A 15,150-nucleotide genomic window follows, 5' to 3' on the forward strand; every position below is an offset into this window, starting at 1 on the left:
TTAATTGGATTGTTTCAGTGACGAGTTGTTATTAAGTTCTAAGTTCCTTTTTTGGGTTATTAACCCATTATTCAATATATGATTTGCAAAATTTTTCTCACACTCTGTATATTGTCTTTTTATTTTATTAATTATTTATTTTGTTTTGCAAAACTTTTGAGTTTGATGTAGTCACATTTACCGATTTTTGCTTTTGTTGTTTGTACTTTTGGCATCATGTTAAAAAAATCTTTACCAAGACCAACATCAAGTATCTTCTTCCCTATGTTTTCTTCTAGAAGATTTATGTCATCAGGTCTTATGTTTAAGTCTTTGATCCACATCAAGTTAATTTTTGTGAGTGTTCTAATATGGTGGTCCAATTTCATAGTTCTACCTGTGTTTCTCCAGTTTTCCCAGCACCATATGTTAAAGAGACTATTCATTTTCCACTGGATGTCTTTGGCTCCCTGCTAGTTGACTGTATATGCTGGAATTTAATTCTGGGCTCTTGATTCTATTCCATTGGTCTATGTGTCTGTTTTGTGCCAATACCATACTGTTATTACTGTGGCTTTGTCGTGTAGTTTGAAATCCAGAAGTGTGATACCTCCAGGTTTGTTCTTTTCTTCTCAGAATTTCTTTGGCTATTCAGGGTCTTTCCTGGTTCCAGACAAATTTTAGGATTGTTTCTTCTTTTTCTTTGAAGAATGCCTCTGTATTTTCATGGGGATTACATTGGTTCTGTAGAAGCATTAGATAGTATGGAATCTTTTTAAAAATATTAATTCTTCCAATCCATGAACAATGGGATGTCTTTTCATTTGTTTGTGTCTTCTTTGATTTCTTTCAGTAAAGTCTCATAGTTTTCATTGCATAGATCTTTCACTTTCTTAGTTAAATCTATTTCTAAGTATTTTATTATTTTTGATACTATTGTGAATGAGGTCTTTCTTTTAAATTTCTTTTTCAGATGTTTTGTTGTTAGTGTATAGAACAGAAATGATTTCTGTATGTTGATTTTGTATCCTACAACTTTACTGAAATTATTGATTAGTTACCACGATTTTTGATTGACTTTTTGAGATTTTCTGTATATAAAAATGTATTAGCAAATAATGATAATTTTACTTTTTTGTTTCAATTCAGATGTCTTTTGTTTCTTTGTCTTGCCTAATTGCTCTAGCCAGGATTTCTGGTTCTATACTGAATAGAATGGTGAGTGTGGGCATCCTTGTCTTGTTCTTGATCTCAGAGGAAAAGCTTTCAATTTTTCTCCATTCAGCATAATGTTAGCTGTTAGTTTGTAGTATATGACCTTTATTACATTGAGGTTTGTTCCTTCTGTACTCAATCTGTTAAGGGTTTTTATCATGAAAAGATGTTATATTTTTGTCAAATGCTTTTCCTGCCTCTATTGAGATGATCACATAATTTTTATCTCTCATTTTATTGATATATATAATTTATTGATTTGTATAAGTTGAACTGTCCTTAAATCCTATGGATACATCCCACTTGGTGATGGTGTATAAACCTTTTCATATGTTCTTGAATTAAGTTTGCCCATGTTTTGTTCAGAATATTTGCACTGATATTCATCAAATATATTGGTCTATAGTTTTCTTGTGGTATTGGTAATGGTGGCTTCATAGAATGGGTTTGGAGGTGTTCCCTTCTCAAGAACAAGTTAAGAAGACATTCTATAGACTAACAAAACTTAGTATTTAAGATGATGCGGCATTGAATAAATGATAGACAAAGGTCAACTGAAAAGAATTAGTGAGTATACTGACAGCCCAATACTTATATATAATTTTAATTTAGGATAGAGACAGTGGGGGAAAATGGTATTTTAATAAATGGTGCTGAGTCATTTGAATGTCTATACAAAGGACAGTAAATCTTGGCTTGTTTTGGTAATGTCACCCCCATACTCAAACTTGATGATATGATCCAAGGACTCATAAGAATTGATAGCAGGTTTTATATATATATGGTAAGCAATCAGTTAAAGAACAACAGAAACAGGAAAAAAAGATAAGCATTGGGCAAACTTCTGAGGAATAAGATATAGGCTTCCATGTTCTTCCACTTCTGGTATTGGATAGAATGCATTTATCTCTGGCCTGTGACTTTCTGGGACACATGAAAAGTGTCCCTTCTCAGGATGTTGATGGAAGGCTGGTCACATAAGCATATCCTGTTATGTGACCAGCCATGGTAACTGAAACACAGGAACCCCAAAATGAAAACTAGTGCACATATTGATCTTGGTGTTTGTGCAAAGCAAAACTGATAAGTTGATATGGCACAACTTATTTTTCCAGATATAAAGAATCATCAGTCATTAACATAAAGAACCTTCCAAGGAGCACATTCTTGGGAGTTGGCCAAGGGTTCTTGATGGTTCCAGGCAGCTTTGAAGACATGTGAGGACTGAGCAAACAGACCTGTTATGTTAATTCTTTTTCACACAATCCTATCTCACACCAAAAATTAATTACAAGTAAAGTGTAGATTTAAATAGAAAAGCAAAGTAACAAAATTTATAGAACATAGTAGATATCTCCTTTACCTTAGAATAAGGAATGATTTCTTAAATGGGGAGCACAATGTATAACCATAAAGCACAATGACTGACAAATTAGGTTTAAATTAATAATTTATATTCATCAAAAATAGAGTTAACATTTGTAAAAGGAAAAGCACAGATCAGAGAAGACATTTGCAAAACATATACCTAATGAAAGAACTCCTACAAATCAGTGATAAATCTGCAGAGAAAATGTGCAAAATACTTGGAACAGGCTTCACAAAAGAGAATGTTTAAATAAGCAATGAAAGTATGAAAGTTTATTCAGCCTCATTACTAACCAGGGAAATGCAAATTTAAAACCATAATGATATATCACTACTTACCCACAAGATAGGCTAAAATTAAAATGCTTGAAATTAAATATTGGTGAAGATATGGACAAATTAAAAATCTTATGTATTGTTGGTGGAAATGGGATTTTATATAGTCACTTTGGAAAGCTGTTTGCCATTGTCTACTGATGTTAATACATTAATATCCTTTGATCTAAAAAATATTTTTTCTGAGAATATAGCTAACATAAATGCATGTATATGTTTGCCAACAGATACACATGAGAGAGTGGATAGTAGCATTATCCATATAGGCCAAAAGCTAGAAAAAACTACACTGTACATCAATAAAAGAACAGATAAATAATTTACGGCTTATTTATATGAAATATTTTACACAATGATAAAAGTAATTGAAATCTACTTGCATATATTCACATGGAAGAATTTTCCAACATTATGATGAGTGAAAAAACTTGATAATAGATGTATATTATGTAATTCAATTTATATAAGGTTAGGAACAAGCAAAATCATAACTGCAGTTTTTGAAATATGGTTAATGACTACCTTTAAGGAAGAAGGAAATGATAAATGTTTGATTCAGGAAGGGAAATTCAAAGTGTCAGTGTTATACTATTCCTTTTTTTATGTTACACTGAAACATCTTTGTTTATGTAACAGTGGCCATCTTTCATTGAGCAAATTGCTTGCTTTATCTCATTTGAGTTTAGAAACTGTCCAGTAAAATAAATTATATATTTATTGTTTTTTAAATGTGGGCAATTCAAAACAACATGGTTGATTTGATTAAAAATCAGTTTCATTATAAGGGCATGAACTAGCTTAAAGAAATGAAGGAAAATTTCAACCAGGCTTTGGAAACCACGCAAACCAGAGTAGCTCTTAGGATTCAGTTTTCAGTAGTAAATTAACATGTTCTTCTGTAGGCAACACTGGAGAAAAAAATCAGCTCATTTCCTTTCTTTTGCCACTATATTAACTTTTATTGCAACCTTAACAAATTGCCACACACTAAGTGGCTTTAAGCAACACATATTCTCTTAAAGTTCTGGCAGTTGGAAGTAAAAAATGGATCTGCAAGCAGGTGTTTTTCCTGTAGGCTATAAGTCTGGAGTGTAGTGTAATCTCTCTCTGGCGTCTACTTCCATTCTTATATATTCTAACTCTGATCTTCTTGCCTCTCTCTTATAAAAAAAACTTTGTGATTGCGTTGGACCTGCCCAGACAATGAAGGATAATCTCCCCTTCTCAAGATTCTGCAAAGTCCCTTTTACTTAGTAAGATAATATATTCACAGGTTCTGGGGATTAGGATATAGACAACTCTGGGGGGCATTGTTCAGCAAACCATGGTCATTTTGATTAAACTGGGCCTTCTAAAGGGAGAATTTATTTCAATTATTCCATATGCCTAATTTTTCATGAGGAATGGCTAAGTACCAAGATTGAGCAGACAATCAAATTCATATAATAATTCAGGGATTGCTGTTATCATGTGTGTGTGTTTTTGTGTGTACACATCATAGCTTTTCAGGTTTTATCGGGTGTGATTAGGTTAACATCCCCTCATGTTGTGATCACTTCAAAGAAATGTGATAGTCACATCACATAAAATTTGGTGTGGATATCAAAACTGATGACACCACTTATGCACCAAGAGGGTAGGTAAAGGTCTATTACTAACATAATGAGGCTTTCTGGGAGGAACAAGGCTGACTGCCAAGCAGGTCTAGAAATGGCTTGAGATGGCATGGAAAAGAGACTGGCTGGGATTTTACTGTGGTTAGAGGGTAGGGCTGAGTTGATGGTTCTCCTGCACATGCAGCCGAGGGCCAAAGGAGGGAGCACTCAGGCTCTTTTATCAGCTGGCCCAGATGAGGGGCCAAAAGGAAAGGGAGTATTGGGCCTGAAAACTCTATGAAGTAACTCAGGTCCCATGAACAACTAAGATTTAGTTGCAAGATAAGTAGAATGCTTCCCATCCCCCTACATCTTGCCACCAATCAACAAGGTTCCAATGTGTTAACAATGGATTACTCAGAGCGCCAAAAGGCACAGACACTATTTAAGAATTTCTTAAGGAAGCCCCGAGACAACAGGGAAGAAAGAAAAAAGAAAGCAAACATACGACAGGAAATTTAAACCCCAGGCACCTATGCTAAAGCAACCACTGAACATGTCAACAACAAACCAGATTATCATAAAGCCTCATTAAAAAACCCAATTACCTTGGTCCTTACTACTTGATACATTATGTCCAGGTTTCACCAAAAATTTACAAGTTGTGCTAAAGAGCAAAGGAAAACACTGAAGGATTTTGGCTAAGCTAAGGACCAGTCGTGCCCACCCCCGGCTGCTGGAGCTGTTCTGCTGCAGTACCAGCTGAGCAGAACCCAAAACAGACATAGTTACTCCACTCATTGGGCAGAACTTAAGGCCATCTCATAACTCTGGCAAATACTCCCTTAGATTAACCTTGGTATATTTTTCTACTGATTCTTGGGCTGTTCCCAATTGCCTCACTGTTTGATCTGCCCTTGAAAATAAGATACTGGCAAATTGTAGACACCACTCTTTGGGGCCATGAAAAGTGGAAACGAATCATAGCTATTTATATAAATACCAGAGTAATTCATGTGGATGTCCATGGTAAAAGATCATTTTCTGATGCAACTGACTAGAAACAAGCTGCTGATGAAGGCTGCACTCCTCAGATTGTGACCATTACTGCCTAGATCAATCATTGTACTAGACATGGCAACATATCCACTATTATAAACTGAGCTACCACTGTATGATAGACGTGTGACTCCCGCCAAAAGTTTACTAGGTTATCTCCCAGTGGAGAAGATCTCATTGCACTAGGTGTTTCCCGTGTGTGTTCCACATCTGCAGATTGACTATATCAGGTCTTTGACCCCAGCTCAAGGCCACACATCATGTCTCACCACTGTTGATACCTTTTCAGGTTATTGCTGTTCCAGTCTGACCAACTGACCTGAGCTACAATGTGGTGCCCCTTGAAACTACTCTGTATCATTTTTTTTTACTTTTATTAATCATTTAGAGTCTAACGGTATCTTTTTAATCACAAAAGCAATTCAACAATACACTGATAGTTAAGATATTCAGTGGACCTTCTTCACTTCCTATCATCTACTGGTATCTTTTTGTTTTTTGTATAAATTTATTTATTTATTTTTGGCTGCGTTGGTTCTTCTTTGCTGCACGCGGGCTTTCTCTGGTTGTGGTGAGCAGGGGCTACTCTTCATTGTGGTGTGTGGGCTTCTCATTGCGGTGGCTTCTCTTGTTGCAGAGCACAGGCTCTAGGCGCACGGGCTTCAATGGTTGTGGCACATGGGCTCAGTAGTTGTGGCTCACGGACTCTAGAGCACAGGCTCAGTAGTTGTGGCGCATGGGCTTAGTTGCTCTGTGGCATGTGGGATCTTCCCGGACCAGGTCTCAAACCCGTGTCCCCTGCATTGGCAGGTGTATTCTTAACCGCTGTGCCACCAGGGAAGCCCTACTGGTATCTTTTATTGTTGCACATTGGAACATCTTCCTCCAAAAATGACAAAAAGACTTCTTAATCTACCTCCTCCACCTCTTTGTGGTCTATACACATTAGAAAGACAGTTTCGTTGCTGAATGCAGCTACCTCCAGGAAGGAATAATCTCTTTTTGGTTGCTTGCTGGGCTGCTATCAGGATAAAAATTGGAACATTAAATAGACCTATTTTGAAAATTTATTATTTCAGGCTCTCCTGTTTCCCATGGGAAAATCAATCTCCTATGCCCTCTATATTTGATTTTTAAGCCTATATTAAATAATAATAAATGATAATGAAGAACTTTGTACAAATTACTAAATTAATAGACTTCTACAGATTAAAGAGATATTATTAAGGTTTTTGTTGTTGCTGTTGTTTTTGATATTTTTGCTTTTTCCTTTGATTGGAAGTAATCCTCTAAAAAATGTAACACATATTAATAGGGGTTGAAGATACTTCTGATCCCTACTAAATGGTGGGGCAAACAGGCACTTAGATATTTGAATTTTTGGCACACAGAACATACAGCCAATCACAAAGTGGATATGTCAGTGCATTAAATTCTAGAAACATCTATTTTCTTCTTTTAACCTCAATATTAAATATAATAAAATGAAACGACTATTGGTCATTTCCTAAATTTGCCATTTGTATGGGCTCACTTTCTCTCTCTCAATGATGCTAGATTCTCCTTACATTTTAGACCTATTTCTGTTCCCAAAAAACCCTGATTTTCTTTTATGCTGGTTTCTTTTATTTCACTTGCTTTTTTTGTTTGTTTGTTTGTTTGTTGACTTGGTTTGGAAGTCAAGATTCTGGATCAAATTGCATGATTCTTAACTGGATATGAGTTTGTAAGAGCATTTGGTTTTCATTATTTCTTGGCTATTATCCTGGTTTACACCTGGTTGGATTCATTTTGTCATATTCCCCTATCTTTATGGAGATAGAACAGTGCTCAAAAAACAATTTCTTAATTTATTAATATATTAGTGAAGAATCCTCACAGATTTTTGACCCTCCTTCTTCAATTTTTCCACCTTACCTATTATGACTAAGGGTTGGGAGGAGAGAATAAACTTTATGGTCCCAGGAAATGATTGGGCCTACAACCATGATGAAGGAAGAGGGAAAGTAGATTTCAAGTACACTCGTTTTATTAATAAAGCAAAAGTCAAAACACTCTTTTAAATCTTGATATTGGCACATGCTCTGTGCACTCAACCAAAATTATGTTTTGATGATAGAGAACAAGAGGACATACTCAAGGTCATTATCTGTATGTTCCCTAGTTCTTCCAGAAAAACTAAGTGGCATTGTTTTGTAATGCTTTACTTCACCAATACATGTATGCTTTGAATGTTTTTAACTCAACATATCAAAAGTTAGTGATAAGAATTTATGATGTATTCCATTCAAGGATGACCTTAATAAAGTTTGAAAACTAATCTTCACAATCTTTGTATCCTTGGGATGCCACTCTACTTAAGGAAATAAATCTCTGATGAAATTTGGCCTGGTATAACAGAGAAAAGCCCTAATATGAAGTACTTTTGGAGCAGTTTGCCGTATTTTATTCTCCTTTCCTCTGTCATGATTTACCTTAGTACAAACCCTGAGAGTACTATCATTTTCCATTACAGCTATTTAAGCAGTAAATTAATTTATGCAAATGTGCTAATAATTTTCTTTCTCTGATAATATAATTACTTTTGAACAGGGTCGTTCTGGAGATATAGTGGTTCATATCACATGAATGACAGTAACAGGGAATTTACACTTTCCACATTACAGTGGGTCATGTAATTCTTTGGCTCTTCTCAAAAAGTGTCCCATAAAGAACAGTTACTCTGATTTTACAACTGGCTCTTTTCTAACCATTAAGTTAAATGGCAGTTGTTTTGTTTTTCTCAGCCCTTGGTTTTTCTCTCAAGACTTTCTCATAATTTACCTTCTTGTAAATACAGACATGCAGAAAATGTCTATTAAACATGCAACTAAGTATTAAACTTTATACTAATTAGGAAATAAAATAAAACTATAACAGATATATGACACTTAAAATATTTTAAAGGAAAGATACAGTTGACTCTTGAACCACATGGGTTTGAACTGTGCAGGTCCACTTACACACAGATTTTTTTTTTTTTTCAATAGTAAATACTTCAGTACTACAAAATCCCTGCTTGATTAAATCTGAGGATGCGGAAGCTCAGACAAGGAGGAATCATTTATGTGGAGGAACCTTAAATATGGAGGGCCAACTCTAAGTTGGATTTTCGACTGCTTAGGGGGTTGGTGCCACTAACCCTTTGTTCAAGGGTCACAACTGTATTTTCATTGTAACTGAATAGAATATATACTGGTAAATGTCTACTGAAGATACACTTTTCTTCCCACTTACTAAAAACTTTTTTTCTGAATTTTTATGGATAACAATGCATCTGTTAGGAAACCTTTTTATTTAAAATTTTAACCTTTATGATGTATAATTGATGTACAAAAAATCACGTGCATTTAATATGTTCATCTTGCTGAGTTTGGATATATGCATACACTGGTGATATTTCACCACAATTAAGATACTAAACACATCCATCTCCTCCAAAAACTTCCTTCTGTTTGTGTGTATGTGTGGTAAGAACACTTAATCTGAGATCTATCCTCTTATTTTAAAGTGCACAATAGTATATTGTTAACTATAGGTACTATGTTGTACAGTAGATTGCATCTGGGTTTGGTCATGTGTTGTAGTTCTAGCAAATGATGTGAAGGTGATTGTGGTGATGAGATTTCAGATAAGGCTGTTAAAGACAAGGTACCGGCAAAATTTCCTAGAAGGTGCTTTCTCTTTGCCCTTCCTTTCTTCCTTGTTTCTTTCTGAAAACTGGATCACAAGTATGGTGTGAGAGCATCTTTCTTATACTTGAGTATTAAAATCAGCAAATCATAGGATGCTGGCACAATGAGATAGAAAGAGACTGAGTCTCTGATAATTATGGAGGAGCTATAGAAGCCTTGTACTACCTACTTCTGGACTTCTTTTATATAAAAATTAAGCATTTATTGTATTCATTCACTTTTATTTTAGGCTTTTTGTTTTATGCAGTTGCCTAATTCAAATGCATGCACTAATTCTGGGGAAATAGATTAAACAATCTCACTGGTTGTTTTTCTTTCTGCATTTAGGACAATTACTCAAATGTTTTAAAATACTTAAAAGTTTTGCATTTTAATTACCTTTATGCAAAATATAAGGTTTTTCTCTTTAGCTTCTTAGTTTATGGACATTTTTCCTCCAACTTTATTAAGATAATTTACATATAACATTGTTCATTATTTAAGGTGTACAACATGTTGATTTGATACACTTATATATTGAAAAATGATTACCACTACAGCATTTATTAACACCTGCATCACAATACATAATCACCATTTCCTTTTTTTGTGGTGAGAATATTTAAGATTTACTCTTTCAGCAGCTAGAGTATATTCATTATGCTGTGCATCAGATCCCCAGACCTTATTCATCTTTTAGCTGAAACTTTATACTCTTTGACCAATATCTCCTCTTTTTCCCCAACCCCCTGCCTCTGGTAACTGCCATTTTAGTCTGTTTCTATGAAGTTGACTTTTTAAAAATTTGTATATAAGTGATATCATACAGAGTTTACCTTTCTGTCTGACTTGTTAGCATAGTGACCTCAAAGTCCTTTCATATAGTTATAAATGACAGGATGTCCTTTTTTCACATGGCTAAATAATATTCCATTGCATATATATATATATATATATATATATATATATATATATATACGCCATATCTTCTTCATCTACTTATCCATTGACTGGCACTTAGGTTGTTCACATATCTTGGATATTGGGAGAAAAATGCAGCAATAAACATGGGAGAGCAGATATCTCTCTAATACTCCCTTTTCATATTTTTTAATCTATACCCAGAAGTAGAATTGCTGGATCATATGGTAGTTCTATTTTTAATTTTTTGAGGAACCTTCATACTGTTTTCCAGAGTGCCTGAACAAATTTACATTTCCACAAACAGTGAAGCAGTGTTCCCTTTTCTCATCAGTTTTGCTATTTCTTTCCTTTTTGATGGTATCCATTCTAAAAGGTATGAGGAAATATCTCATTGTGGTTTTGATTTGCAGTTCCTTGATGATTAGTGATGTTGAGTACCTTTTTGTGTATTTGTCAATTTATATATCTTCTTTGGAAAAATTTCAGTTCAGTACCTTTGCACATTTTTAAACAGGAGCAATATACACATTAGACCAGATGGACTTAACAGATATTTATAAAACATTCCATCCAACAGCAGCCGAATACATGTTCTTCTTAAGTGCATACAGCATATTCTCCAGGATAGATCATATGTTTTGCCACAAAACAAATCTTAAATTTAAGAATTTTGAAATCATATGAAGCATCATTTCTGTACACAGTGGTATGAAAGTAGAAACCAGTTACAAGAAGAAAACTAGAAAATTCACAAAAATATAAAGGTTAAACAACATGCTTATAAGCAACCAATGAGTCAAAGAAGAAATCAAAAGAGAAATTCAAAAATATCTTGAAACAAAGGAAAATGTAAACATGACATACCAAAATGTATGAAATGCAGCAAAAGCATTTCTAAGACATTTATAGTAACAAATATCTTCATTAATAAAAAAGAATAATCTTGATTTGTCTTCTTCCCTCATACTCACATCCAAATAATGAGAATATTCTTCTGGCTTCTCCATGTAATGTATTCAGATACCAATCCTTCATTACTATGTCTTTTGCTACCATCCTAATCTAACCCCACAGCACCTAAATTTCTCTCCTAGGCCAATGTAATAAAATTCTAAGGGATCTTCCTTCTCTTACTCCTTCATTCTCCTGTCCATAGAGCAGCTAGAGGAAGAGGCTGGACATGATGGTATTTTTAAAAGCCCCTCCAACAATATATCTGCTTTTATTTTTATTTGATTGACTCTTCTTCAATTGTATTTTATTTGTGTTTTGCCTCTCTCCCTCTCTAGTTATTAGCATGCTCTTACAGAGGCTTATTTCTATTGTTTTTGTTATTGTTGCTGAATCTCAAATATTACTATAGCATCTGACACATAAAGATTTTAATACACATTTGTTGAATGGGTGCATGGATTGTGAAACTTGGAATAAACCTATATGCTTAATATCAGCAAAGTGTTTAAATGAATTATGGGAACTCCATTCAGTGAACACTTTGCTGCTGTATAAATAATTATGTAGCATATTTTGTTTTATTTTAAATGAAATTGACTTTTAAGAAGATATTTAGTTTTATTTTTAAAAGTTGTGAAGATAGTACAGAGAGTTCTCATGTAACCCAAATGCAGTTTTAGCTGTTATTAACATTATTACATTTGTATGGTACATTTCTTACAAATAATGGATGAATATAAATACATTATTATTAGCTAAGCATATTTTATTCAGATTTCCTTAAATTTTACCTAATATCCTTTTCACTCCCAAATCCCATCCAGAATACCACATTATTCATAATTTTCTATCATTCGTCATTCCATCATTCAAGTTCATTCATCATTTCTCTTTCAGGTACTCTTGGCTGTGCAAGTTTTCCAGATGTTCCTTGTTTTTGATGACCTTGACAGCTTTGAAGAGCACTGGCCAGGTATTTTACAGAATAACTTTCTATTGAGATTTTTCTGATATTTTTTCTTACCATGAATCAAAGGTTATAGTTTTTGGGAGGAAGAACATAGAGGTAAAGTGCCATTTTCATCACATAATACCAAAGGCACATACTATCAACATGACTTACAACAGTTGGTGATGACCTTGAGCACTTGACTGACATGTTTGTCAAGCTTCTTTGTTGTAAAGGGACTCTTCTTTACCTCTGTCATGCTGTACTCCTTAGAAGGAAGTTATTAGGCTTAGCCCACAGGTGAGGAGTAGGGAATTATGTTCTGCCTCCTTGAAGACAGAGTATCTATGTAAATTATTTAGAATTTTTCTACATTGTAGGTTTACCCTCATTTTTATTCAGGTTATTTATATCAGTATGGACTCATGTGTACTTATTCTACATTTGGGGTTATAATTAAATGTAAATTTATTTTGTCATTCAAATTACCAAAGAGCTTTAAACTTTGGGAGGTTTCTCAGTTGTCTCCTGTGTCATTTGGCATACTACAACCATTGTGGGTGTTATTTTGCATACTTCCTTACTTTCTGATATTATGAGTTCTCCTAGCTCATGTATATTTCATAATATCAGTCACTTCTCTTAGGAGCATGGGTTTTTTTAAATTGGAGAGTGGTGTTAGAAACCAAGACATAGGTGCTAGGTGTGCTTCTTGCCTGTTGTCATTGCTTTCAGTTTTCCTCAACTGACAGAGCAAGGAAATATATGCTCTATACTAACATATGTATATGCATGTATATCTATCAATATATGTGTATGTTATGGTCTGTGTTTATATTAAGCTAAACTTGATCTCATAATGACGTCTCAAACTCTAATGTATCCATTACCAAATGAGTCATTCTAGTTCCCCTCTCCTTGCTTATCTGCCCTTTCCCACTGTGACAGTGAGAAAACTGGCTTCAATTGTCTGCCATCCATTTACCTAATTGTTCAGTTCAGTATATATTTATAGTAGTATCAGAATTGTTAACCAGTATCCTCTGGGGTGTAACTTTATCAGCTAGTGCACCTTGCTTATATAAAGTTTACTTTGTCTTTAATTTTAGATAGTCCACTCATTTCCAAACTTAGGTCAGTGCCTGTTTTCCCTACCCAGTTCAGTGAGATTTCTTCATACATTTGTGGTATACTTGGATTCTTGCTTACCTCATATTATGAATTAGGAAGTGTTCCCTCTGCTTCTATTTTCTAGAAGAGGTTGTGGAGAATTTGTATAATTATTTTCTTAAATGTTCTTTAAATCATTTGTAAAACAATCTGTACCTGATTATTTCTTTTTAGAGGGCTTATTAGTTATTGAATCAATTTCCTCAATAGATACAGGCCTATTAAAATTATGTATGTTTCCTTGCATGCTTTTTGGTAGCATGAGTCCTTCACACAATTGGTCCATTTTATCTAAGATATCAAATTTGTAGATATTGTGTTGTGTATAGTGTTCCTTACCGTCCTTAACAATTTTAATAAATAGAAAATATACTAAAGATAAATACTTTGAGGTGGAAACTCCGTTCTTTCTCACTTTTGCTTGCAATTGATGCAAATGAAGTGATTGACAAAAGCATTCCTGTTATGTAATTAAAAAAAAAAAAAAAACAACTAAAACTTAATTTGGGTTCTAAAACACATTTTAGTCACCAGTAATACTAAGAAAGATTATCAGCTCATATATAAATGTTCATTCTTCCAATCGTGTAAAAATTAATGGGATTTATAAATTAAAGCAAACGTCTTTCAAAGGTCTTTCTGGCATTCAAGTAAGGGAGTAGTCACAAGAAATTAAAAGTTCAAAATAAATTTTAAATCCCATATTGAATATACTGAATATCAATATGGAAATCCTGCTAAATTGCCTTTCTTCAGGAACTAAGCATATATTTTATAATTAGAGTGATGTAGTGTGCTACCATGGTATCACAGGAGTTTATATTTTGCAGCTGAATTTCTAAACTGAAATAATAAAACTCATCAATCATTTTTATTTTCACAAAGTGGTCGATAGGATCCTTGCATTTCACATTTGCATGTAGTATAAAACATTCATATGTGTGGCAAAAGGTATTATTGCATTTTTGTTAAGTATAGACATCATAAACCATAAGAACTCTCAATTCAGTACTCAGATTTCCTTGGTTAAATTTAGAACCATCTCTACATGAATGTATGACAATTTATGTTTTTAAACATACAGCTGTCTATAGAAATAAAAGAAAATGATTATAATTTATTGTGCATTTACTCTGAGCATAATTATCTTACATATTTGAGATATTATCGTATTTAATTTCATCAGAAAAGTTTTGTTTGGGTATTATTATCTCTATTTTCCTGGTTTAAATGGGTATGACACTTGCCAAATCCATGCAATTAATAAATTTATGAGCTCTGCTTTAAATTCAGGTATTCTTGACCTCAGGCCCCAATATAAAGCACTGTACAGTACCATCTATTATAATAGGTTTTCCAAATACTGACATAAAATATGAATTTGAAAGTTATACATTGTAGTATTATGATATATCCCCAAGAAAGTTGTTACAAGTAAGCATATAATGAATATGAAATTTGCTATTAAAATGTGGAAGACAATTTTTTATAAAGTAAAGCATTAATCTCTTTTATAAATGTAGATTCATATAGAAGATTCATTTATAGAAGACTATGCCTATACCCATCAAAATCTATTCTTCATTCTTAGCTTTACCACCTAACATCTAGGTGACATGAGACAATTTATTCAAGTGGTATTTTTTTCCTAGTTTTATTAAAAACAAAATAAATATAATAAAAGTATATTTATTATGGGATTGTTGGGAAGTGTATTAAGGTTATCCAGAGAAACAGAACCAATAGATTGGATGGATGTATGGATGAAAGGATGAGTGGATGGATGGATGGATGGATAGATAGATAGGTAAACATATAGATATAAGAAGAGATTTATTATAGGAATTGGCTCAGTTGATTATAGAGACCAAAAAGTCCCACGCTCTGA

Source organism: Kogia breviceps, chromosome 3, assembly GCF_026419965.1.
Source record: "Kogia breviceps isolate mKogBre1 chromosome 3, mKogBre1 haplotype 1, whole genome shotgun sequence".
NCBI classification, from domain to species: domain Eukaryota; kingdom Metazoa; phylum Chordata; class Mammalia; order Artiodactyla; family Physeteridae; genus Kogia; species Kogia breviceps.